Source organism: Ambystoma mexicanum, chromosome 10 (assembly GCF_040938575.1).
Source record: "Ambystoma mexicanum isolate Mex_15411 chromosome 10, UKY_AmexF1_1, whole genome shotgun sequence".
Taxonomy (NCBI): Eukaryota; Metazoa; Chordata; class Amphibia; order Caudata; family Ambystomatidae; genus Ambystoma; species Ambystoma mexicanum.
In genome coordinates, this window is record NC_090932.1 from 871,170,851 (window position 1) to 871,197,560 (window position 26,710).

The following is a 26,710-nucleotide window of genomic DNA, read 5'->3' on the forward strand; positions in this document are numbered from 1 at the left end:
CGAGCCGGGGCCCATCGAGGGGGCGTGGCCCAACAACGTGGTCTTGATGGGCCGTTAGGCCACGCCCCCTTGACGAGCCCCGGCTCAATGGGCTACTGGCACCCCTGCCAGGCAGCCTTTTGTAGAGATTAGCACCCTCTCCCCTATAGGGGAGAGGGTGCTGATCTCTGCATTTATTTTGTATAGGCTTGCCTGGCAGGGGACAGCGCCTCGCCTATTCAGCCTTAATGGTGGTGCTGCCCCTCGCCAGCTGGGGAGGGGCAGCGTCACCATTAAGGCTGAAAGGGTGAGGCCACTGGAAGCAGAGGCCTTTTTCCTAAAGACTGAAACTCCCGCGAATCCGCGGGAGCTTCAGTATTTAGGAAGCAAGGCCTCTGCTTCCAGCGGCCTCACGTTTCTCCATAATGGTGGCGCCGGCCCACGTGCATCCCTTGATTAAAGGGATGCCTCGCAGGTGCGGCGCCACCATTATAGCTGAAAGGCATTTTTTTCTGAAGCCTGAAGCTCTCGCACACGAGCGAGAGCTTCAGGCTGTAGAAAAAAATGCCTTTTCGTGTAGTGGCCGGGGCTGCCCGGGGAGATTAGTGGGCCCCGGCAGGGCCCCGCCTCAAAACGAAATTTCGGAACCTGCCGGGGCCCAGCCCCGGCAGGCCCCGGCCCACTTAAAGCCCTGCCCCAGGCTGAGGTCAGATGTGTGCTCTTGTGGCATTCCCCTGCGGCCGCCAGGACCAGGTGGAGCCTAGGTTGCGTGTGTGCTGTGCTAGCCCACTACCCGCCTGCGGCCGCAGGCGGATAGCTTGGCACCTCAGGCGACAACAGCTACACGTGTTGCTTAATACCCAGAGGTTTCTAAGCATGGACCTGGGGATCGAACCTGTTTTGCTCCCACGTCGTCTTGCTTCCAGTTGCCCCTGAGCTAGGAATCTGCCCCACGGACTGTCGAGTTGCTAAGGTTTAGCCACCCCAGTTTCTCCCCCTTAGAGTCCCTAGAATATAGACAGTGGCCCCGATTTATAAAGTATCATGTGTGTCCCGGCCTTGCAATATTCTAAAATGTCATTGGCAAGGAATGTCAACATATGATATACTATGGCATTTATAACGCGCCTATACACAAAGTAAAACACAGTACCATTGGAGAATGATGAAGCTTCTCTCTGCCTCTTTCCATAGAATTGGGGGTTTTGTGAATTTACCTCATTGGCGAAGGAGCATGCATTCAATACAGCAACTAAGTGCGCTGCACACATCTGTAATACCTCAAATACTTACACACAATTGGAGCTAAAAGCCTAAAATCTGATTCCTCAAGCAGAATGTAATCAGGGTCCCAACACACTCCACTGGCAGGGTGCCTGTGGCCAAGGGCAGGGAGCTCTGCTTTCGGGGTGGGGGTGTGCATGCATGCAAATGTCTGCTTGCTCTAGTCTGTGTGTGGGTTTGTGGGATGTGGGGGGCCTGTATCTGGAGTGCTGCAGGGCTTGGTTGGCCCAAATCAGGGGGCTTTATCTGGAGTGTTGCGGGCTGCGCTCTCGGCCCCCTAGCTGTGTAGTCTGTGCGCTCCCTGGTATCTGGAAGGGACCCCTGTGCCTGGGGTGCTTCTCTGGCCCCTGGGTCCGTGCTGTGGAGGTGTGTCTGGAGTGCAGGGTGTACTGTCTCTCTGTGGCCTCCCTTCTCTCACGCCTCCTTGACTGGGCAAGTGTGGTGGGAGTCGTGGAACCCTGCCGGTCCCTCACACAAAGGGGACATGTAGACTTTTCAACAGAGTCACTTCGCAGCACAATCGCTCCTTACCTGAGACAACTGTCCTTCCTGCATCTTCATTGAAATGCCTCCTATGCAGCAGAGATCATATTGAGTTGCTCAGTGCTCGCTGGAATCCAGCTCTGTGCATTCAAAATATCATCATCATAAAAATAATGGGCCAATGAATATCTGCCACAATAATCAGTTCTGCCTCTGGGTAAATAGTGAGGGGTTACGCTGCACGCCCCAGTTTCCCAGTGTATGACCTCACATGGTGATGGGACGTCACCATCCACCTCTTCCCAGCCACATTAGGGTCACTGGGTGTAGGGTATTCAGTTTCAGGAGTATAATTCGATAATATCACGTCACCCCAAGTGCTCATGTGAGTGAGGGGAGGCTAGATGTGCCGGGATGAGAGGTACCACAGGCTCCAGGGATGCCGGGAAACGGAGGGTGGAATAGGCTGCTGGGTGGCCGGATTGCAAGGTCAGAAGCAGGGCACTGCAGTTAATGGTAGTCTGGAAAGCACACCCCTCAGTGCGTTCAGTCAGTATCTTGTCTCTATGACAAATGATATTCTGGTGTGCTGTTGTACAAATGATTCTTCCATTCTGATAATTTGTTTTTTATTTTCAGACCTGCATCTTCATGTGGAGTTCCTTCCTTTCTGTGTCAGAATCTTCACCTTACATGCCACTGAAACAGCAGCCTCGGACACATCTGTCAAGCCACTGTTCTGCTCAATCTGGTAAGAAACTACATTTTAAGTCTTATGATCAGAGTGAAGGGTTGGGCATTATCCCAAAATCTATACAATAGTACTAATTGTTGGAATGTGTACCATTATGGAGAGGTGAGGGGTGTGGAGGACAATGAACATGTAGGAACAGAAACCTAGGCATATAAAGAGTGTTGGTGAGTGTGGGAGTAATGCAAAATGCAGCCAGGATTTTTTCCCCGTAAAATATGGGGACATGACTTATGAGGCTTTTGGTACTGAAGGTGGCATCGCTCAGTAATGCACTGTACACCTTGAACACATTTTGAACTAATCTTTTGGCAGCCAAAATAACACAAGAAGAAGAATTATTAAAAACTGTGGATGCCATACATGTTTTCTGGTGAAATATTCTCCCTCTCGCCTTTTATCCTGGCTTTCCCCTATCCCCATACCCGCCTATCCGTCCCTGTCCCCCCAGAATGTGATTTCGCTCTGTAGTCCTGTTGAACTAACAGGGCAGATCCAGATTAAGAGGGGATTTGGGTTCATACACTTCGCGTGGCAACATGGACCTTGACACTGCTACATATGATGATCCATTCTTGTATGAAATGTCACAAAACACTGATATCGTAACCATATATTTCTTAGTGTACTGAGGGGATAATGCTTTATGAGGCCACTTCCTGTGATGTCATGTGGAGGGCGTGGTCAAATGACATCACTTCCTGTGATGTCGAGTGGGGTGTGGTCAAATGACATCACTTCCTGTGATGTCACTCTTATGGGCGTGGCACTGTGATGTCACTTCCGCTACCCCTGGCGTTTTGGTGAAATGACGTCCCTGGAGGCCAGGCTGACTAGAAGTGCGAATGGGGAGATAAGATCCACACAGATGCCCCTGCTAGAAAAGGGAGGAGGACAACCACAATATATACCATGGAAACACACTGACAAGAAGGACTTGCGGTGTAGGCTACCACCGTTGAGTGTGGGTGGAGGGAAGTGGATTTATAAAATGGAAAGAATGGCAGCGGGACAGAGACTAGCGATGGTAGATGTAAAGGGACTGCTAGTGGCGATCCTCGGGGATGCTGCTGTTGACATATGGAAGAGGGCAGGGTTACCTGGAGTGACAACCCAAAACACAACGCATGATGGTTAACCGTTCGCAAACGGCAGAGCTGCCATATGGCGAGAACTGCGGACACACTACCCAGACTCATTAGACATTGGGGGAATTATGTCTTGGAAAATGAGGGACGACAAAGAACCCTTACAGTATATTCAGCAGATTCAAGAGCTTTGAAACTCAAGATCAGCGGGATAAAACAGTAGCAGTATTTTACCACATATTAGTAAAGGGATTGCTAGAACCAGTACAGAAGCAGCTAAAAAAGTTTGTAGGCATGGAAGCAAGAGCTTGGCCAGAAATACAGCTCATGATCGTTCACCATTGTAGGCTATGGCAAGAGAAGCTCAAGAAAAAGGCATAGGACAGAAAGATAGATTAGGCAAAATGAGTGCAGAAGAAACTATCGAAGTACACCATGGAAGGGGCGGTAATGACGAGCGTGAGGACACAGGGAACACAGACGAGCGCAAGTGCACCGAGCGCACCGCTGCAGCAGTACATGCCGCCGCCCACGGGGTAGGATTCATAGGGCAGGGAAACATGCAGCAAGGGTTTAGATGAAGGGCAGGGCCACAGAGAGGCCGTGTGCATGGACTGCAGATGCATTACAACCAAGGGGGCTTTCCAGGAGTGTTTCGTGCATATGGGCCACAGGTGCAGCAGGGCCCAGGTGGTTTTTCAGAGGGTTTCCAAGGACAAGGGCAAGAGCCACCACAGTGTTGGACATGCAGGCAGATAGGGCACATTTTGAGAGCATGCATTAGCAGGTGGATGCAGCAGAATTGGGGAGCACAATACCAGCAGACATATCAGGGTGACCAGGATGACTATTATATTCAGGACCAACCACAGCTATAACAAGGACGGACACAAAGTGTGCACCAGCAGGCATCTCAGCCCATAACACAGACACCACAGATGCAAGCACCCATGCCACAGTATTTACAAGCACCTCAGATTCAAGGAAACACACAGCAGTTGTCGCACATACAAGACAACACGCAGCAAAAGGATGGCACAGCATTACACATGGACTCCATGGCAACGGTCCCCATTAGAAAACTGGGAGAGGACACCATGGCGGGGAACAACCCCTTTTCAGGGAATGAGGTGTCCTTATACCCTCAATAGGACAGCCCACAGATGGACTTGATGTGTTCCATCCTGTCGATCACTCCCAACCCTGCGGAGGAATCTCGCACAGTGGTGGCAATAGGTGACAAGACTTTTTCCTTTCTTGTAGATAAATGGGTGACTAGGTCCTGCATTAGAGAAGGGGCATCTAGATTGTAAGGCAATGCCATAAATAATCAAGGATTCTCTGGGGCTCAGCAAGTGGTTCCTTTCACAGATGGTATCTCCCTTTCTATAGGGGAACACGATTTGTCTCTACCTTTACTATACTCTCCACAGACACCTGTAAACATACTGGGATGAGACATTGCGAGCAGACTGAACATGAAGATCTCATTCACAGACAAGGGGATAGTGTGCTGCAAACTAGGAATACACATGCACAATGTAAGAGAGATCATCCAATCCTATTGTGGACAGAATGTACAGAGGGGGGTGCCAGTGGACGCGGAGATGTTCCAGTTCGGGACTGACATTGTTATTGCATTGCTCCAAGGGATTTCAGGGAAGATGTGGCGTGTTCCAAACAAATATCTATTAAGACCTGAGATACCATTGGACGAGGCAGAGGGGACAATAGTGCCAATAGAAATTGAGGCAGTGGTTGCGAGAGAAGATTGGATAGCAGTACATGGGATGTACGACACAGGACGACCATGGCGAGCAGTGATCGCTGTGGCAGAAGGATGAAGGCTAATCACAGTGACAGACAAAGAACTGTTCGGGGACGAAAGGTCAGAAAATGAGATGGTGTTTGAAATGAGTGTGACAAACTGTCTGAGAATATATTACAGAGAGGTGCCAGAAAGGATGGCAATATTGCTGGAAGCACCACTACCCTTCTGCAAGAAGGATCTGGCCAAAGTACCTAGCATCCTATGGACCACATGTCCCTATGATGTGGGGCTTCTAAAAGGATTAGGGAGAGCGAAGATAAAGCTGAAATCAGGAGCAATTTTACCGTGAATCAAACAGTATCCACTCTCAAAAGAGCAGATGAGGGCATTCATGAAATGATTGCAGCACTAGTGGAATGGGGCATTCTAGTGCCATCAGAGTCCCCATACAACACAGCGGTGTAGCCAGTCAAAAAATCAAAAGGGTGGTCAAGGAGTTTTATCCAGGATTTGTGCCCCCTAGTCCACTTCATAGAAGAAGAGTATGCTCTGGTTGCAAACCCAGTGACAATTGTATGCAACATTCTGGTGGAAGCAGCATGCTTCATGGTCATAGACTTGAAAAATGCCTTTTTCTCAGTGCCATTACACCCAGACTCACAAGACTTGACTTTCTCAGGGGTACTGCGAGTCACCGTCTATTTTTAACAGGGTTATCCAGGTGGACCTATGTAACGTACAAATGAAAAGCACAGTCCTATAGTACGCAGATGATATTTTGATTTGCAGCGCAACAAAAGACCAGTGTAGAAAAAACTCAGTGCACAGTTGACACTGTTAGCTGACAAAGGGTATAAGTCAGAATTGTCAGTATTGTCAGAAAGAAATGCTATACATTGGACCGACAATCTCCCAAAATGGCCGACAGATCACACCAGAGAGGGCGGAGACAATAAGAAAGACCAAGACAGCAACACCCACGACAGTGAGGTAATTAGCAACATTTCTTGGGGTTGTGCAATGACTGCAGAGCATGAGTTTTTGATTACAGCACATATACGAGGCCTTTACTGGGTGCTCTGAAGGAAGCACAGAAGAGACACAAGGCAATAAACTGGATTACAGAAATTACTCAGGCATTTGAAGAGAAGAGCTGAAAGAAGCCATAGGCACAGCTCCCGAGTTATGGATCGCAGACTACAAAAAGGAATTCTTCCGGTTCTCAGACACTGACGGAGTAGTGATGAAAGCAGTTCTGACACAGAAAACAAGCTTGGGACACAAGCCAATACCATACTACAGAGGGAAACTTGACCTAGTAATGAGAGGACACTACCAGTGCAAACAGGCTTTGATGCTGCCACATTTGTGGTAGAGAAATCAACAGCAGTTACCATGCGGTGCACCAACACTCCTTACGTGGAGCACGACTTCCTCGCAATACTACAGAAGCCAATATGCACACTGACAACACAAAGAGCATCGGGGTATGAGGTGCTACTATCAAACGCATCACTATAGATAGTGAGGTGCCGACTTGTTTACCGAGTGATTTTCGTAGCAGACCTTTTACAAGACGTTGACTATGCACATGACTGCATGGAGAACATAAAGGAATTTAGTGACACTCACACGGTTCATGGGGATGCACTTGGGAGTGCACACATGTGAGTGCTCTTTCTGTCACCCTTCTAATACATGAGAGCCAACTGCCCTATCTTGCATACAATAACCATGGTAATTATATGTATCGCATGTTTCGATTTTATTTTTGTTGATTTGCCAGGGTTCTTTTGGAACTTCCCAGCCAAAATGAATTTTGGTCTTTGACAGGTTTAGGTGGGAGTCATGCTGTGGATGACGGGTCTTTGACAATTGATCAGACAGATGGGGTCAGGCATACAGGAACTGCAGTGGTGAGGTTAAGGGATGATGGAACAAGTTAGGTAGTGGCGAGTGCGTGATTGCCATCTCATTATTCAGCACCGACAGCAGAGTTAGTGGACCTAATACTAGCATTGGACATTAGCAGAGGATAACACGTGACAGGGTACTCCGGCTCTGCCTATTTGATGTCGACAATACACTCAGGACTAGCGTAATGGATGAGGAGAGACTTCAGGAGGGCAAATGGGACACAAGTACTTTACGCACATTTATTGGGAAAATTGATTGATATTATTTAGTACCCTACAGAGATAGCAATAGTGAAGTGCCAGACACACACAAGTGGGGAAGACCCTATCTCCAGGGGAAATGAAACAGCAGACTCAGAAGCAAAGTGCGCTGTATAATTTGGAGAACTACTAGAAATGGTGACAGCATCAAATGCTTGAGACTGTGCAAGGAACATGATACTGAATGAAGGGTACAATGCATTGCCAGAAACACAGAATATAGAGTTGCAGGGAGTTGCACCTAGGGAGGAGAAAGAAGTGTAGACTAGGAGGGGATGTACAGTATCTCCGACAGACGCACAATGACGGCAGAATAACACAGGGAAAGTGGTGATGGCTCTGGCATTACTGAACACTGCACTGACACAACTATACTATCCAACACACACAAGAAAAGAGGTAATTGCTGCCGTATTGGATACACATGGTTCTGTCCTAATTTGGCCTAACACGTGGCTGAATTTGTAAGTAACTGTTTGACATGAAAGCAATTTACAGCCACACATACAGTGAGAGTTGTGAGAGGAACCGTACCTCGGCCAGTTGGCCCATTCCAGCATTTACAGGTCGATTATGTTGACATGATCCAAGTGTGTCATGGATACCGCTACATGATAGTGGTTGTGTGCCCATTCTCAAGATGGATTGGGACAGGGCCCTGTTTACATCCTCATGCTCTCAGAGCAGCAAAGTTTTTAGTCCGAGAAGTGTGTGTGTGTGTGAGGTCCTGCAGTATGACATCAGCCCTCAAGCACATCACTACATATTTATTTATCTATTTATTTATTTATTCAAATTTATTTAAAGCGCACATCAGCCCAGGGGCATAAGTGCTCTTGTGCTTATCACCTGCAAGCAAATGGGATGTGTGAATGCCTGAATGGCCTCCTGAAAGAAGCAATAGCTAAAACAAAGCAGAGCACAAAAAGAACTGGCTTCACTGTCTGCCACTTGCACTGTTTGCATTGCACAATAAGCATGGGTCCAACTACCATTTAATGCCCCATGAGGTGGTGACGGGACAGCACATCCAACTCCCATTGGCTCCTCCCACTAGAGCACTGAAAGACTGTGAAAGTAGTGCAGATGTGTTAGGTCAGCAAATGTATGACTACATTACTTCCTTGATTGCTAGTGTCTCTTTTATCTCTCACCAGATACCACAACACCGGGGAGGACCAGAAGTCTGTGGAGAGAGCAACAGTGACAACAAACAAAGGAACTCTGAGATTCAAAGACAGGTTAATGTTGGGATCTGGTTTTGATGCAGAATTTCATCTATAGGTGGGATGCACCTACGTTCACTGGTCCCTACACTGTGGAGAAAGTAGCAAACAGAGCTGTGAAACTCGATGGAAATACAGTGTGGAACCACCTCTCAGACATCAAGCCCTACCAAGCAGCAGCCTCACCTGGAAATGAGTTCAGCAGGGCCAACGATCAGCAGAAAGAAGAGCAAACCAACGATTTTGAACTTACGCTGCTCAATGGAGGACACCCTATGGTTACTCGCTCAAGGGCAGCAGAGCTAGGGAACAGACTACTGATAGATTTAGAGTGAGGATACACTGTCAGTTTGTTATTTTATTCTCTACATACATTCTTCCAGAAAGCTGACTGCAATAATTGATGGTTGTTCATGTTATCCGCTGAATTTCACCTTGATATTTTATCGAACTAATTTGTCCACAGTGTGAGAAGACCCAGTAGTTTCCGAGCACGATCTTCCAGAGTGTATTATCTTGCTTTGGTGGAATATTTGGCCCAAGATTACCCACAACTCGAACAAGGCAACCCTCCTCTTCTCACCACATTGAGAGACCCAGCATTAAGGGCAGTGTGGGAGCAAGTTTTTAGTTTTGCTGATAATGATTACCTAGTTCGCAGGGCTTAAAGAATTAACTTAATACTAACAAAATAATGCAGGTTTTCATGAATTTCAGGCAGGCAACTGTATCTTCAGGCTGCACAATGATCAAGCAGCACAGGTAAAGATGAGTGAAATAATTACGAATGTGATTATATTTTTCTGTCTCTTTATCCTAAATGGGGTTTTTGCATTTGTACTTTGGAGAATTTCACTGGTTGCTAGCGCTACCGCTGTATCCTCTACTAACATTTCTCCAACGAACATGTCAGGTGGACAGGAGTGCACCACAAGCACGGTAAGGAGAGCTAAGCACAGTGCTCACACAGACATGAAAGGGGTAAACCTCTAACTCACTGACACTGCTCGAGTGTCTAACAACATGTGGTACAAGCACATGGCAAAAGTAGGTAAGGAAACCACCAGGGAGAACTCTTATGTCCGCTTATTAATCCCCTATGCCACGAGTGCCTCCAGAACATTTATAGCAACTGAAATACCAGCAGCAATAGCTCAATGTCTGATGTACCTGTCAATGGTAACAACCCGAGGAAGGTTTTAAGGGAAGACAGCAACATTGAAATGGATGTCTCGAGCAACATTCCCATATGAAGAAAATTACATAAAGACATTAGACATGATGAACAATTATTGGTAATTAGATTAATCAATACAGTATATAACCGATGGGCCTGAAAAAGGAGAGACAAACACTATAACGTTGAAGGAATTGCCATGCCCATGGACAAGAGTGAAGGAGATAGGAGGATAATCTGGGTGCTGGGAAAGACCACATGTGCTCGTGTATGGTCAAGTATACACAGAGGACGGATGGAACGATGGAGTGGTGGGAAGCAAGCCACTCACCCTAGTACAATCACCAGTGAACAAGGTACAGGAAGAAAATGACAAGTGCCTGAATGAATGGGACATGAGTGCAAAGTTGCTCATATGGGTGGAGAATGAAGCTAGACTAATGCCCATAACACCCCTGAAGACACCAGCACTATGTTACCGAAATGATGGTGAGATGGAAGTTGGAGAAAACACAGGATGCCAAAGCATATAAAAGCATGCAGCAATGAAGATAGGCAATGCAGTACTAATGGATCACTACTGGGGGTCTGGGTCCATGGTATCCGAGAAGCTGCCACCGAACTGTGGAGGAGTTTGCTTGTTGGTACACACCAATATGCCGTCATTGGTCATGCCACAAATAGATGTGAAGCTCGATGAATTCCTGACATTGGGCACCAACAAAAGGAAGAAGAGGTCTTTGGAAGACAAAAAGATAAACAAAGTCGAAATGCCGGCAGAATTGAGTAGAGTAAAGAGAGGAGGTAATCACTTCTCAGAAGCATCAGAAACAGCACTGGATGAAGTACCGGCAGAACACAGACTGTTTAGAAGGATGCAAATGTTCTTTGCATCAGTAATGCCATGAGTACAGAGATATACAAATGCAAAGTGGCTGCAGATTACCAGTTGTGAGCTGATGGTAACGATAAACTCCACAGTGAATGGATTCAATGCAATAAAGGAAGAGCTCCGGGCAGTAAGGTTGGTGGTGCTCCGGAATAGATATGCTCTGGATATGCTCACAGCAATGGAAGAGCAGTTTACACGAAAATGGGGAGTTCCTGTTGCACATTCGTGCCTGCCAACCACAAAGCTAACAGTACACTGACAGAAGTGGTAACTCAGCTATCTCAGATGAATGCCAAGATGGAAGAAGAAGCTAAGGGGACTGTTAAGGACCAGAGCTGGGTAGCCTACATATGGTCATGGATGTCAACATGGCTATCAGATGGGCTGAAGGTGATATTGGGAGCACTGATTTTGGCAGGGATGATGATGTGTGTGGTAAAGATGTGCCTCAATCAGTGTCGAAAGACAGCAGAGGAGACTATCGGAATTAAAGTCCTGATAGATATGAACATAAGAGGGACAAAAGAAAAAATAGTGGAAGAAAGAGATAAGCTGAGAGAATGAATAGCAAACTATCAGCTATTCCCACTGAGGCAATGAAATTAGATAATGTATTCAATGCGAAGTACTACGAAGGAAGTGGGTGCGGTGCAACCCGGAGTGTGCAGTTATATGGAGTGGACATTTGACAATCATGTGAATTACTATGGACACCTCAGAGTAATTACAAAAATGTGGCAACCAACAGCTAAAGGATTAACTTATCGGGATGTGGTTGGCAGGTCGACCAGAGGGGGACTGAAAAGGAAGTTCTGTGGTACCCGAGAATGCCCCTTCGGCCTTCTATATTTGTGATGAGATGAAAGGCCAGGAATGCTGGTAGCCACCCATCTTATTTTGGACAGATACCGAGTGCAACATTGATTGACAAATACACTGAAAGGTATCCTCTCAGCCCGCCATACAGACCGAACACGGTCTGTATGGCTTTCCATGTGTGGAATCTTTCCATGTGTGGGAGAAAAACCTGTGATTGTGGATATAAACACCTATATGGATAGCCTTAACTAAGCACCAAGAAGACATGATGTTGAAGTCATTAGTGACACCACAACATAGCAGCGTTAGACACGAAGCACACTTCATCACATAAACACACACTTGTATACATGAGGAACATGAGTACACAGTCCTATAGCCAGAGGACAGATACACAAACATACTGTCAATGCTTTTATTATTATTTTTACACTAGCCAAATGCAGTAACGCAGAACCGTAAGGCACAAGAGATCCTGAGCAGGCTTGCTGATGCTTGAAGCTAATATTTGTGTGGATATACAGGAGTATATATGGAAACGGATCGAACCACATACAGCTGTCCTATAGGGAACGTAGTATGACATGGACAATGTAGAAACCACATTATAAGGTTTCATGAAAATTGCAACAGGCCTCAAGCCACCAAGCATGGGATGAGGAGAAGCTGATTCAGGCTGCACAGAGAGTAAGACATGTGAAAACGACCTCACAGTTAAGGTCAGAGATATGAGGACACATTTCAATCTCCAGACGACAAAGGGACCAGCTGCAGAAAAGCAGAAAAATTGCTCGTAATTATGAGCTGCAGAGCTCAATTTTGTGGTCCCTAAACACGTGATGCAGCCAGATGAGACAATATTCAGTCTTCTGTGGCGGGAAAGGGGAGCCGATCCCAGCAAACCAGACGCAGATGACAACAAGTGTTGCAAGGTAAGGAGAGCATACTCATAGACAAAGGTGGTACACACAAGTTACAATACAGACACATAAGCATTCACATCACCTTGAAGAGGTGCACAGCGAACTGAGAACTTGAGTCCCAGACCTGGGGGTGTGTCAGCTCTAACCAATCACAGTATAGAATCCCAGGGGCGGATGGCAAGGAGCAAAAACCAATGCTAAATCCACTATTCTGCAACAATCTAATAGATAGTTCCTTGGGGATGGGACAGGCCAGCCATCTGACATGTCAGAGCCAGTAGAATAACACCTATATGTGACCATATAGGTTATAGTGATCTCAATGCCCAATCCCTTTGGCCAAGGTTTTTGGATAAAGGCCCAAATGATGATGCAGAAATCAAACAAAAATGGCCTGCGTGCCATGGACCGGTAGAAGTACCAGAATCTTTATGTGTTCTTGTATTGATCCCCCTTGGTTTTATGTGTAATAAACCACAGTCTGTACTTGCCGTCTGATTGAGTCCTCTGTTATTCTGGGGAGGCCCAGTCCACAGACCCCCAGCTCTGGCATGCCTCGGGGTCCCACCCAACAGACTTTATTTGGAAAGAGAAACATTTTTCTTTAAAAATGATACTTTAAGTGTTCCCAAAATGTAATCTACAAAAAAGAAATGCAACTCATACAGAAAAGTACCTGATGTTTCATATGCTAATCTGATGTTCTCTCTCTCTCTCTCTCTCTCTCTCTCTCTCTCTCTCTCTCTCTCTCTCTCTCTCTCTCTCTCTCTTCTCTCTTCCTCTATCCCTCTATCACTCTTTCTCCCACCATCTCTTGCTCCCTGTAGGTGATTGTTTCTTATCTCTTTGTGCTTGTTTAAGTGCGATATCTAAGGTGAGTCCTCCAACTCTGCCTCTGTCTGAAGGAATCCTTGGATGTGAAGGAAGGTGGGATGGGTGGCAGAGTGGGGAGGTGTGACAAAATTACTACTGCTCCGCAGCAGTGCAGAAATGAGTAGTGCCTGAATCACCGACTCACCCCTACACTATTAGTGTCTTTATCACCTACTCAGCCTCACACTATTAGTGTCTTAATCCCCTACTCATCCCCACACTATTAGTGTCTATATCACCTACTCTGCCCCACATTACTTGTTTCTATATCACCTACTCAGCCTCTCACTATAAGTGTTTTAATCCCCTAGTCATCCCCACACTATTACAAAACCAGCAGTGATCCCTATCATAAAAGTGAAACATGTACAGGTAAGAGATGTAACTCCTTTGCCTTGTGTGGTAGCACAGTAACAGGGCAGGCTATATTTTCAGGACAGGTGTGAGCTGATAGCAGCAACCAAAGCAACACTAGCACAAAGACTCCAAAAGAAAAGAATGTCCAATGAAGGTTCTATAAAAATAGACTTTCTTTAATTAAAAACTCAAGAATTCAAATAACGGAACTAAAAACACTAACAAATCCTACCCCTGCTAAAAAAGAAAGAAACAGAAAATGCAGAGCACATATATGATAGCATTCTGGGTACTGCAGAAGAGGTGAAACTGACAGGCAACTGCAGCACTGCCACTCTTCAAATGGTATGTATTTCAAGAAGAAGGCAGAGATGGAGGCTTAAAAGTCACTATGGTCGCAAATGTGGACACTGGAACAGGGCCTCTCCACAATTCCTTATTCCTGTCTTTGGGGGGCTAAACAGCATTGAACAAGGCTTTTTGGAGCTTTCTCAGGTGGTGATTCAGTGTTGGGTAGGTGAGCTGGTCGACTGCGTTCAACAGACGGTGTGGTCCAAGCAGCAAAGGCACATGGCACGAAAAAGCTCAGGACAGGCGTGCCATGTCTGGGTCAGTGTACCTCAAAAGCAGTTAAATGTAGGAATCAGGGCTCAGTGCTGCATCTTGACTTCTGGGTTGCTGAGAGGCCCGCTCCAGGATCTCCAGGGACAAGGCAAGTACTTATGTTGCACTCCCACTTCATGGAGTATGGCTGGCATCCTACAGATACAGTGCAGCAGCACATTCGTGTGTGACTTTAATAATTGTGGGCTCATATCAAAACCAGTTATGGGTTATTCTTAGAGTTGACACTGCCATTGGACTAGTAGGACAACAATTATGATATATTTAGAGCAGAGGTGTGGAAGTTAAATACAGAATCTATTTCATGAACATGGTGTCCCAGCCCCTGGCAAGAAGGCATAGGTGGCTTTGGAACCTCCCTGTGCTACTGAAGGGCTAGTGCTGCAGATGTCAGGATACTGATGCAGCAGGGCTCATGTGCATGATATGCTTTTGGCATTGAGCTTTTGACGAAATGGGGTCTGATCAGCAAGCCACCCTTTCAAACACAGATTACTTGCATCATTCATTTAGCAGTCTTGAGAACCTTGTTGTGTTTTAATAATTGTTTGTGTTGTAGGAAGTGAGGTAAACAGGTTTTCTGAATGGTGACCTGAGAGGATGAAGCTGGGGCAGTTTGTGGAGGGTTATCAGATTTGTAAAATCAAAAACAGGGACACGCTGACGAACTTATATTGCAGGTTTTTTATTTCAATTGTTCAAAAATAGAAACAAAAATGTCATTAGGTACGCATCTATTCAAGCTTATGCAATCAAAGAGATAATGGGCCTCATTACGACCCAGGCGGTAAGTTACCGCCTGGGACGTACCTTTACCACCATGGCGTAAACTACGTTTACGCCATGGTGGTTGGCGGACTTACCGCCCCATTCCGAGGTCGGCGGGGCGGTAAGTCCCCAATCCCCATTTACCCTTCCCCATTCCCATTTTTGCCCCATAGGGCATAATGGGAGTGGGGAAGGCGTTAATTACGCCACCTTAAATTACGGTGGCGTAATTAACAACATGGTCCCTTAGCGCCATGGATTTTAACACCTGCTAAAAGCAGGTGTTAAATCCGCCATGGCGCTAAGGGACCTCGGAATCAGGCGGTAAGGGTCGGCGCTGTTTACGCTGCCGTAAACCCGTTAGCGCCTGGGTCATAATGAGGCCCAATGATCCTAAACAACTTTTTTCCACCTAGTTACAATTCCCACAACACAATCAAATATGCATTAATGTTCCCATCCTTTCTCGGGGAAAATGAATTATTTCCATCATCTCTAGTTTTATTTCAAGCACAGGAACTTGTAGGTAAATCAAGTGTCTATAGGAAAGATAGGAAAAACAAGTTGTACTATTAAAAGTATGCTTTCCCTCTTTGCCCCATATATTTTCACATATTCTCACTTCATATACAATAATATAGTAATTATTGTCAATTTTATGGTTATGAATACATGTTCCCATTATATCATTTATAGACCTGTAAATGGAACAGCAATGGGGACAATGTAACATTTCTATTATACTTAACACTGTTTCATCATTATGATATGATATGATATGACATGATATGGCATTCATAACGTGCCTATACACAAGTGTTTCAAGGCACTACGAGGCAAGGGAGGGGGAACAGAGGGAAGACAGGGACAACAATCTTACTAGGCCAGGTGACATTGAGATCACACAAGTGCAGTGGAGTGGGGAAGGGGAAAACGTGCGAAAGTCAAGGGAGAGGGGAAGTACAGTACATAAGATAACAGTAAATAATAGAAACAATAAATAGGAACGATAAAATAAGAAGTGCTTCAGCTGGTGGCAGGTGCAAGGGTAAATGCAGACATCAGGTGTCAAGTGCTGTTAAGGGGATGCAGGGATACAGAAACAGCCCCAGAGTGCAAGGGTTGCTTGGGGTGCAGGGCAGGTGTGCAACTGGCGGGAGGGGACGTGGCCCTGACAACAGAGGGTAACCAGGTGACCAGTGCAGTTTCAGTTTCAGCCAGGAGTTCAGCAGGGGAGAGGAGGAGAGAAGGCAGAAGCAAAGAGAAAGGTTTTGAGGTGCCTCTGGAACCAGAGATGATTCTCCTCAATATTCAGAGAGGCAGGGAGGCTGTTTCAGAGGGAGGCCCCAGCCAAAGAAAGAGATCTACAACCAACTGGTTGCTTGGAGAAGCGACTGACCCTGAGGGAGTTGGAGGCGGATGAGCGAAGAGCTCGAGAAGGAAGATATTTAGGAAGAGAGAGTTGAAGGTATTGAGGACAGAAAAAGTGACAGAAGAGATCAATCCTCTGAAAATCAGAAAGTCTTTAATTCACTATGTTTGTTTGTTTTGTTTGTGTCTTTATTTGTAACACACGCCAGACCAGAAGGTATCAGGGCACGGGGACATTGATATTTTTTTCACAGGACTTTACATAATTTACAAATTGCATAATTAATACTAAAAAGTTACAGAATATGTCGCAGGAATTTACATCAATTATATTTACATCAATTACAAGTTGCATGATTATTGCATAAAGGGTATACATAGTCTAAAGGGTGTGTCACAGTAGGTATATTTGCATATTACGCACAGGGTTACCAGCAAATAAAATGCAGGTTGAGGTGCAGGGGGCGGTAGGAGGGGGGGGTGAGGGGAGCTGATGCTAAAGAGGAGAAGGTGGGTAGCCTTCTCTTTCAAGTCAGGATGGCTTTAGCTGTCATTAGATTTGAGCCAATTGATAAGATTGCACCTGAAGTGTCGGTAAGTTTGGTTTTCCCTTAGTGGTGGTGGTAGGGAATTCCACAGTTGAGCAGCTTTGACCGGGAAGCTATTTCCGCCTATAGTAGCTCGTTTGAATAGGGGAACTGTTAGGCAATTTGAATAGAGCGTTCTGGTCGGTCGGGTTGTTGGTCTTTTGTTAAACCTCTCTGTGAGGTAGAGTGGTGCTGCATTGTTAAGGGATTTGAACGTTAGGGAGGCAGTTTTAAGTTTGATTTTATCGATGGTGGATAGCCAATTGTTATTTCTCCTTTCAATAGATATATGCTCTTTTTTGGAAATTCCTAGCGCTACTCTCAAGGCTTTGTTCTGTAGTATGTAACTAAATTCATTGTGTGAAGTCACATGTCTTAATACCTTGATAAATGGCAGGTCATTAATAGCCGATCAAGTGTTCATTTAATTTTTCAGTGGATGAGCGAAGAGCTCAAGAGGGAGGATATATTTAGGAAGAGAGAGTTGAAGGTATTGATGCCCCAGACCCCAGAAGGCCTTGTGGACAATGCAGATGGTTTTGAACTTAATCCTCGCAGCCACTGGGAGCCAGTACAGAGATTTCAGTCCTGGAGAGATACGATCCCCGGGCTCGAGGCCAAGGACAAATCTCGCAGTCCTTTTCTGGATGAGTTGCAGAGGGCAGAGAGTAGAAGCAGGCAGATTTAGAAAGAGTCTGTTGCAATAGTCCAGCCTAGAGTGAACCAGAGCTCTGGAGACAGTGAGCTTCTGGGGGAAGGAGAGGAAAGGAAGAATACCTCCGAAGGGGTGCAGCTGGTAGTGTGACTTCTTAGAGATATCAGAGGTGTGAGGAGAAAAGGAGAGTGTGAAGTTGAAGATGACCCAGAGGATTTTAGCCTCACAGGTTGGAGCAGGAAGAGGGCCAAGGGAGGCCGGCCAGAGAGTGACAGGAAAGGAGGGAGCGGGTGTGCCGATGAGGAGAATTTCGGTTTTACTGGCATTAAGGTAGAGATCCTTGGCAGCACACCACTCCTGGTTGGCGGACAGACAGTTAAAGATGAGAGAGGGCGAAGAGGTGGCTGAGGGTAGCCTGAAAATGAGCTGAGTGTCATCCGCATAGCACTGGAATTTGGGGCAGATCGTTTTTACCGGCATGGCTACTGCCGGGGTCATAATGAAGCCCATTGTTACCTTATAGTTTCCCCTGAGATCAGGCAGTAATAACAGCAATGCTCGTATCTGTGGCACTGGTCTGCTGCCACCATCGATCCAAACATATCGGTGGAGCTGTATTGGTGAATGAAGGTGGGCAAGTTAAAATGTGGGTCCTTTGTTTAGGGGGTATTTTTAGAACGGTTGCATGCAGACGGGGCATGCAAGTGCAACCGGTATTCATTCTTGCGTGGCCATGAATGCATTGTTTTGGTCCTTCCCTGGTGGTTATTGATTGCTGTGTTCAGTGGCATTGACTGGAGGATGAATTCATTGGTAGTTGTCGCATTGTAGTACCCGCTTAGAAGAACTGGAGTGTGGGATTGTGCTGTTAACTTTGTCTATCCTTGCGTGGCTTTCTTCCCTTTATCCATTCCTTATGGCTGAGAGGTGTGGTGATCTGAATCAAAGTGTGTGTGAGTGCTAGTGGGAGTGGCTGCAGATGATGTCATGTATGTTGCTGTTGAATGTTGAGTGAATGATGTGTGCACCTTCTTCCGGCTATTCTAGGTATTGCAGGATGAGGATGGAGGCAACTATGTATATAAGCTGGTCCCAAACTACTGCCTACCTGTAACTAAGAAAATGCTAAAAAAAGGCAGACGCCATTTCCGTTCCTGGGGCTTAAGTGAATTCCTTGGATTTCGGTCATAGATCAGAGGTTGGATGTATGTCTTGTTTCATTGGGTGACTCATATTGTGATATGGTTTACCTTTGATACACACTTTGAACTTTGTTGTTGCCGACCTCTGCCAGAGAAATGCGAGATCCAGAAGGCAGAGGAGGTGACTGCTTGGCTTTGCCCTTTGAACCTTCTGCTGCCTTCTACATAAACAGGGTAGCCGTGCTGAAGTGGTGTGACAGCAGCGCGTTGTCATCATGCCGTCAGATTTCTGTACGGCTGTTGGAAGCATGGATGAAGGCTCCAATGCTATGCCACCTGAGGTTATCTTGGAAGCTAAGAGTATGGCTGCAGCTTGCCTGGCAAACTGGGTAAGTGCGGCAAATAATCATTCCATTATTGGTGGGTCTTCCCTATGCCCATATGCACTACGTCAGTGAAAAGGTTGCTTACCGAAAGTCATCAAAGTTGCTGTAGCTATTCTATGGGCTAACTGTGCGATAATCACAAAGTACTTCCCATCCCGGTCGATGAGTGAATCTCACCTTCCTGCTTCTTCTTTGACTCGCCAACTTACCCCTTCATGAAACTGTTTGGGCGCCAAACTGTAGGAATCTATTGTCAGGTCTTTGGAGACTGAGACATTGCTTGAAGACGATTTTTCTGACATGACTTTGCTCTCTCAGTTTCCCATTATTGATCCCGAGCATGCTGGAACTACTGAGCCTGCTATGGCTATTCCTGCTCATAGGATGATTGAGTCTGAGACTATATTACACAAAGACCCTAGTGACATTGCAAATAAGAGTCCACTTTGAAGTCCTGTGGTGGCCATTTTAAACTTTACATTCGAAGGAACTAGTGTTGGCCCCTCCCCTTTAATGTTTTATCCTTCACCTAGAAACAAGGTTCCACCTACTATGCTCATATGTCACTCTTCGCTCGAAAGTGGGGCCTTACCCCTGCACAGCTTCAACAAGAAGTAGTGCCTTCTGTTCTTGTCACGGTCTTACGAGAGACAGAATTTGATTTACGAGAGGTGAACATTGATTCTTTGTCTATCTCCTCTTCTTGCATACAGTTTCTAGCATTAGAACAGCTTTTGACATCTGTGCTACAAAAATGCACAGGACTGTTAACACTTGAACAACCTTTAAGTCTAATTAATTTTAGAGAAATGTAATACTATTAGTAAGGTTACTAATACGAACTCGGATTCTCTCCTTGAAGTGTTGAGACTAGTTAAACCTCCACTGCCTATTAGGAATGTGGCTCTCTCGTGGGATCTGTCAATTGAAATGATTACTTCCTCCTGCCCTCCAATGTCAACCATGTTGATTTTCAATAAGGATGCAGATACTAATAGTGTTAGGTCTAGAACATGTGCTGTGCATTCTGAGGCCCATGTTGTTGACCTTAAGCTGGTTGCTATTGATGACATAAGCCACATGAATCCTAATCAAGATCCTTCAAATACACCACTTGTTGAACTGAAGGAACGTGGTAATAAAACCCAGAAAAATGCACATAGACTGGGCAAGAAGCAAAGTAAGTTGAAAAATTAGCCTCATATTGAACCCTTAGCTAGTTCATGTGCTCGAGATATCACAGTGAATAGACAATCAATATCAATAGCAATTGGCAACAAGGGATGGGCACCAAGAGAACAACTAAGCAAAAACCTAATGATTTAAAGAGTAACTCTGCACATTCTCTGTTGGCCAACCAGCGAAATGCAGACATCATGTGCAAACCTCATCAATCTAAGTGGAGGGGGTGTAAAAGGTTTTATCTAATGTTGAAGGGCCCGTAGAGAAGTCTGTGGTATTGGAAGATACACCGTTGGAACAATCTGTTATGTTATGTTATGTTATGTTATCCATTTTGTGCCAAAGTACAGCGCAACTGACACCAAAAGGCAACCTGGCGCTAACAAGACTGAGAAGGCACCAAAGGCTGAGCAAGGAAATCAGAAGAGCAAGGTTTTAAAGCACGTCTGAATTGCAGGTGGGCAACCATAGACCGAAGTGTATTGGGCAGAGCATTCCACAGCTTGGCAGCCCTCACAGAGAATGAGCGACCGCCAATTCTTACGAAGCAAAATCTAGGCACAGAGATGAGAAACCTGTCCCTTAAACGCAACAGACAGTCAGGAACATAAGTCTGAAACTTAAGCTGCAGGTACTCCGGCCCCACAGAGTGAAAGGCCCTGTGTACAAGACATAGGGACTTAAAGCACACACGCTTGACCACAGGCAGCCAGTGTAGAGCATGCAGAACTGGAGAGATGTGATTCCTGAAAGGAGAGCCAGTGGCAAGCCGGGCAGCTCTGCAAGATTCAAAGACGTTGTACCAGATAATCTGGTTGCGCCAGATATAACGAGTTGCAGTAATCAATACGACTAAGAACTAAATCTGCAACCACAGGGCGCGAAACTGAAAGAGAATAAACTGCAACACCTTTTTAAGGATCTTCAGCCAGAAATGACCCACCTGGTAAACTGAACTGATCTGAGATGACATAGAAAGGAAGGCATAGCGTTTAACACCAAGATTCTTTACAACAGGCACAGCGACATGGAAGAAACGAAATGAACAGGGCCAGAAGGAAGGATTCCAGGGAGAGGTGGCAGAGGCCGCACCCACGACCAAGACCTCAGACTTACCTCGATTACATTTGAGCCAGTTGTTGCTCATGCAGCTCCCAACGGCCTGCAGTCAACCTCTCAGCTGAGTAGCATGGGCAGGATGTAGAAGGTCCGGACGAACTATGATCTGGGTATCATCCGTGTAAGACTAACATCTGACGCCGTGGAAGCGGATGAGAGCAACAAGGCTGGATGTAAATATTGAACAGGGTGGGCGAGAGGGCAGAGCCTTGAGGAACCCCACAGACCAAAGCAGACAAAGCAGAGAGAAGGGGCTGCAGAGATAGTAACTGAGAACAATCGGAGAGGAAAGAGTGCAACCACGAAAGAACTGGACGAGAGATCCCAGCAGCGGAGTGGCTACTGATCAGAATGGAGTGGTCAACAGTATCAAACGCAACCGAAAGATCCAACAGAATTAGTGCTGCCACTCCACCCTCATCCAAAATCAGCATCAGATCATCCAGCACAGAGACCAAGACAGTTTCAGTACCCCGACCAGGTCTAAACCCTGACTAAAAGGCATCAAACAAAAGCGTGTCTTCACAAAACCATCCAAGCGTGGGGGCAACTAATGATTCTAGCAGCTTCATAAAAATAGAAGAAGCGATATTGGTGGAAAATTACTAGGATTCAGAGGATCAAGAGAGTTTCTTAAGCAAAGGAATTACCAAGGCACGTTTAAGCTCAGCAGGAGTGATAAATAGCAGCCATAACATTAGAAACAATCAGGGGAAGAATCACTTTCACTATTTTAAGAGGAATGGCATCACTAGGAGAGGCAGATTTCATTCTCTCCACAGCCGAGATGTAATCACCGGCCTAGAAGGCAGGAAAAGAGTCCCTACAGGGTCCAGAAGCAGACAGAAGCACAGGACAGTCTGGACAAATTCCGGTGATGGGGGAGAGACAATAGCTTTCGGTAGTTTGGTTACAAGCAGGCAAAATATGCTCATGAGTATCACCTATTTTGTAAACAAAAAAATCAGCAAGTGAATCACAAAGCTTTTGGGAAGGGGGATAAAGTCAGCAGGGGACATCTTAGAGGACAGTGAACGGATGACATTGAGCAGATCTTTGGGCTGATTGATGAACTCAGTTTGAAGGGTGAAAAAATTATGTTTGGTCTGATTAATGGCTAGATGATAACAAGAGGTGATGGCACAACATTCTGCAATATCACCAGAGGAATATGAAGAGCGCCATTTACGTGCGGCTTGCCTGCTTTTAAGACAAAGGGCCTCATTATGACCCAGGCGGTAAGTTACCGCCTGGGCCGTGACTTTACCACCGTGGCGTAAACTACGTTTACGCCATGGTGGTTGGCGGACTTACCGCCCCATTCCGACCTTGGCGGGGCGGTAAGTCCCCAATCCCCATTTACCCTTCCCCATTCCCATTTTTGCCCCATAGGGCATAATGGGAGTGGGGAAGGCGTTAATTACGCCACCGTAAATTACGGTGGCGTAATTAACTCCATGGTCCCTTAGCGCCATGTATTTTAACACCTGCTAAAAGCAGGTGTTAAAAGCACCATGGCGCTAAGGGACCTCGTAATCAGGCGGTAAGGGTCGGCGCTGTTTACGCTGCCGTAAACCCCTTACCGCCTGGGTCGTAATGAGGCCCAAAGAAGTTTAAGATCATCATTAAACTAGGGCTCAGAAGGCCTACCACATACTCTAATACATTTGAGAGGGGCTATTAAATCAGCCACAGTGGTGAATACCTGGGAAAGAGAACAAAGTTCAAGACAGGGAGTGGCAAGACATCACTCAATAATATGGTCCGCGATGAGGGGACTTCCACACCTTCTGACTGCAGGATGTTCAAGCGCAGTCAGTAAAATTATTAAATAAAAGGAATAACAAAATGATCAGACCAGATAATCCTGTGGGCAATAGAAACTGTAACAGCACTATACTTATCAAAAATCAAATCCAGGCTGTCCTGGAAAGAAATCCTAGGGTGGATACACAAGATCGAGGCCACTCAAAGGAACTTAACACCCCTCCTGGTTCTTTTCGGGGTAGAACAGATTGAAGACAGATACACGCTCCTTCCACACATGCCGAGGAATCTGCTACTATCAGCCAGTGTCTGTGTCACAATAAAATGGAAGGTACCCTCCCTCCCCACAAAGGCTAACTGGCTGAATAAAGCAAAAGAAATATACGAGATGGAAAGCCTCACAGCTATTGTGAGAGAATCTAACACCCATGTAGACCAGCAATGGCTCCTGTTTCTTCAATTCCACAAGGAAAGACAAGAAGCCCAATAAATGAACCTGCTCCCAAATAACACCAATCTTTCAGCCCACGGCTACATTCTTCACTAAAGTGAACCATGTAAACACCAGTGTCAGAACATCAGCTCCAGCTCCTCTTAGCGTAGCATCTCAAAGGATGCTGATACACGAAACAGACCCTCCACCGCATAATCCCATAAGGAAAACCTATACTCCTCATAGTCATTGTAGCCACATATTGCTCTCATTCTTTAAAGCTCCACCATACTCAGCAACGAGACCACTGACTCTCTTCAGCAGGCCCAGGGAGGGAGGGGAGGAGGGTGGGCTATGGGCTTTCTGTCTCTGTCATCTTCTCCGTTTTTTTCTGTCTTCTTTCTGTAATTCTTCCTCAGTCCTCCTGTCTCCTCTTTCTCGAGGCCACATAGGTGATTGAAGTCCCTTTTCTACTGTTCTCTTCTTGAAAATGGAAAATGTTCTTTATGTGGTCACATTGTTCAATATGTGAAGTGTTTTGGTGGATTCCTCTCCAAGGTCGTTTGGCCAACGTAACTCTTTAACACAATAAAAATATATTAAAAAAATAATGATAATCAAATCCAGGCAGTTGCCCAGGATATGGGTGACCTCAGAAACAAGTTGCGCCGAAGACAGATTGTCCATTGCTACACTAAATTTAGCGGCAGGGCTGTCAGAGGGGTCGTTACACCTATAGTTGAAATCGCCAGCAACAATCAGGTTGGTGTATTGAAGCTGCACAGAAGCCACAAGGTTGACAAAAGCTTCAGTAAAGGTGGGATCAGATCCAGGGGGATGGTAGACTATAAGCAAGTGAAGAGTCCTAGAGGCAGATAAAACTATGCGTACCAAAAGAGCCTCGATTTTACACTTAACTAACAGAGGGATCATAGTAGATGTGAATCAAGTTTTAAAAATAAAATCAACATCGCCCCCCCAGTGCGATTAGATGCACGATCAGACCTCAGTATATTATAGCCGTTAGGCAGCATAGCCACAACAGCAGGCCCGAAGAATCGGATCAGGTTTCAGTGACCAGCAAGCAGTCTGGCTTAAGGTCAGACAAGAAATCAAAGCAGTCCGACGCATGAACCACCAAGGACCTAGCATTGGACAGCAGACAATGCAGCTGACTCGAATTGGGCGCTAGCATCACTACAGTGGCTACAGGATTGAGCACAAAGCCAGGGGGCCAGGAAGTATCAGAGGGGGCCAAGGCAATAAGCTGTTTCCGTGTGACAGGAGAAGGAGGGATAGACTCATCAGAAGCAGAAAGGGAGAAAGGCACATTGCCCAGGGGCCATTGCCGGGACCCGGACGGGTCCAGACAGGCTTGCCTTTTGGCACCTTTGGTGCGCATCAGGCGTTCCCACTGCGCCCGTCTGCTGGGATTCCTGCATTGATGGCACATAATTGTTGGCTCGGAGTAACACGTGACCGTGTGGTATGTGGAAAGTGAGGAAATACTGTATCAAGAGCGAACATAGAGGAAACCTCTACACATATATTAAAAAAACAGAGTTTCAATAGATGAAGTAGATCAGCCAAATGGGAAATTTGAGGAGCAGGGAGGCAGGCACACAATTAGTAAAAATGCAGAATGAATAAACCTACCGCTGAGAGACGATAATGCAGTGTAATGCTAAGGGAAGTTAAGATACAAAGCCTTTTTCAAAGATCTCATGTAGTTAGTTTAAATCATTTCTCCCTTTTGGATCTTTGTAACTATATCCCACAGCTGCGAGTTATCATTACATACGACAGCAAGCTTGCTGAAATACCTGAGAATCCTGAGCTAGCTACGATTTATGTGCAGTTCTACAAGGATACAATGCTTGGCTTTATTCAGGGTGCTGTGTATGGCTGTTAGATAAGGCTATACATTCTCTATAGCTTTTCCTCCTGGGCGAGTTGGCAGAAGCAATTTGAGTTTTTTGGCATCCATCCAGTGTCCTAATGATATGAGCAATGTTGCTTTATCAGGGCCTTATAATTCTTAGCAGCCGATACGGATTGAGACTGATTTAACTGGAACGAGGCAAGTGTCTATGCACAATGACAAGAAACTTGGGATCATCTCTGCCCAAGACGATTGGTCTTGGGTGACCTCTTTCTTACCATGTAATTCAGATAAACACCTCGGACAATAAGATTGAGGTTCTATGTTGTAACACTAGGGAAACTCTCATCTGACTTTAGATGATGTGGTATCGAATGGTGGGTACTAAACGTCGTTGTTTCTGGCACAAATGTGACTAGCACTCTGGCCCACAAGGAAATCTGCTGGATCTACAAGACTTAATCGCACATCATTGGTCTTAATTAAAAGTTACCTTTTAATGAATTCAGGCATAGTAACCACCAATTAAAATTAAAATGGATACGATTCCCTACATATGGTACACCTTTTTGGATCAGCTAGAGCTGTTCTATGTGTACCTGCTGAACATCCATACTGAGTGTGACTTTGGGACTCATTGAGTGTCTCATGGTCGAGAAATTAGGAACACAGCTAAAAATAAGGTCACATGATTGATCAGGTGACCGATGATTGTGTGTGAAGAAATCTGAGTACACAGTCTCGTTGTTGCAGGTCCCGCGACATACGGCAGCTGATGTATAACACTGTCGAGAGAATGCAGGGACAGTCTAGGTCACCAGACCCTGATCAGAAGGGAAGAGGTTCAGAGAACAAGTCGCATAGGGGAATGAATGGAAGGTAAATGAATAAAAGTGTTTGCGCCCGGTAATTTCAGTTTGAATTACATGCAGCGATTTGCACCACGGCTGCCATTTCGGTAAAGGACTAAGTCAACAATTTCTTTTTGTCTCGT